Below are 1,423 nucleotides of genomic sequence, written 5' to 3' on the forward strand. Positions count from 1 at the left end.
TGCGGGGAGCAGCGGTGGCAAAGGCAGGCTCCGCAGAGGCTCGGGGAGGACCTGGGGGCAGGAGGCGGAGGCGCGTGGGTGTTTAGGGGACACTTTCTGGGGTCCAGCCTGCAGGTGCATGGGGCGTTCTCAGGAGCGCTCGGGAGCAGAGGCGGGAGACGGCATTGATGTCCATGCGTCGGAAGGGCTGACCCAGACCTGCACCCTGTGTGCGGGAGCCCGTCACCGGGGTTCCTGCGAGCGCCGGGCGTGGAAAGGCCGTGCCGCCAGGTCTGAGTCTAGGTGATGTGAGAATTCGTGCGAAAGTGTTTCGTAAGCCTGGGAGCGCCGGGCCGACGCAGAGTTATGCGAAGGCAATTTATGGAAATATGCAATCTATATGCACAGTCACAGGCACTGGGTTCCAGCAGCGACTGGCATTGCGCTCCGCTGGCTGCTCAGGGGAGGACTCCGCTGCGGACCGGCCGGAGGGTCCCCGCACCGCGCGTTCAGACCCACTGGCCTGGGTCTGGGTGATAGCGGTGCGGAGGTGAGTGCAAAGCTCAGAGCAGCTGCTTGGCCAGTCATCTCTTTACTTATTTACTTTTAAAGCCGGGTTTTTAAATTTTATGTGTTTATTTTTTAACCCTCACCCGAGGATATTTTCCCATTGATTTTTAGAGACTGGAAGGGAGGGGGAGAGACAGAGAGAGCGAGGAACACATTGATTGGTAGAGGTAGAGGTAGGTACATGCCTTGACCCAGTGGTTCTCAACCTCTTGGCCCTTTAAATACAGTTCCTCATGCTGTGACCCAACCATAACATTATTTTCGTTGCTACTTCGTAACTAATGTTGCTACTGTTATGAATCGTCATGTAAATATCTGATATGCAGGATGGTCTTAGGTGACCCCTGTGAAAGGGTCGTTGGACCACCAAAGGGATCGCGACCCACAGGTTGAGAACCGCTGACTGGAATCGAACCCGAGACCCTTCAGTCCGCAGGCCGAGGCTCTATCCCCTGAGCAAACCGGCTAGGGCTTGGCCATTAATCGTACTGTGTCCTTATTGGTTTCATAACCGAGGAATTTCATTTTGTGTTTTAAAGTTACCAAATAAGAATTTTATCTGTTGTTCCCTGAAGTAACCATAACAGCAGCAGCAGCAGCAGCAGCAACAACAAAAAAACCTGTTGAGAGAACGATTTGAAATTTTTGTAAACTGTGTGGTTGCAAACTATTCATTTCTTCCAAGACTTGCCTTTTTGCTAAAGTTCCCCACATTGACAGCCAAGGGAATTACAGAAAGCTGGGCTCGCCATCCCCTTAAATCCTTTGGGGTTGTCCCTACAGTTCAAATGTGGTCCACAGTAGAGAACTTACTGTTTCTTAAATCCTCTCATATTACTTGCTGACGAAGATGTGGGTCATCTTGGAGATAGTA

This window comes from Myotis davidii, unplaced genomic scaffold (genome assembly GCF_000327345.1).
Source record: "Myotis davidii unplaced genomic scaffold, ASM32734v1 scaffold333, whole genome shotgun sequence".
In the NCBI taxonomy this organism is placed as follows: Eukaryota; Metazoa; Chordata; class Mammalia; order Chiroptera; family Vespertilionidae; genus Myotis; species Myotis davidii.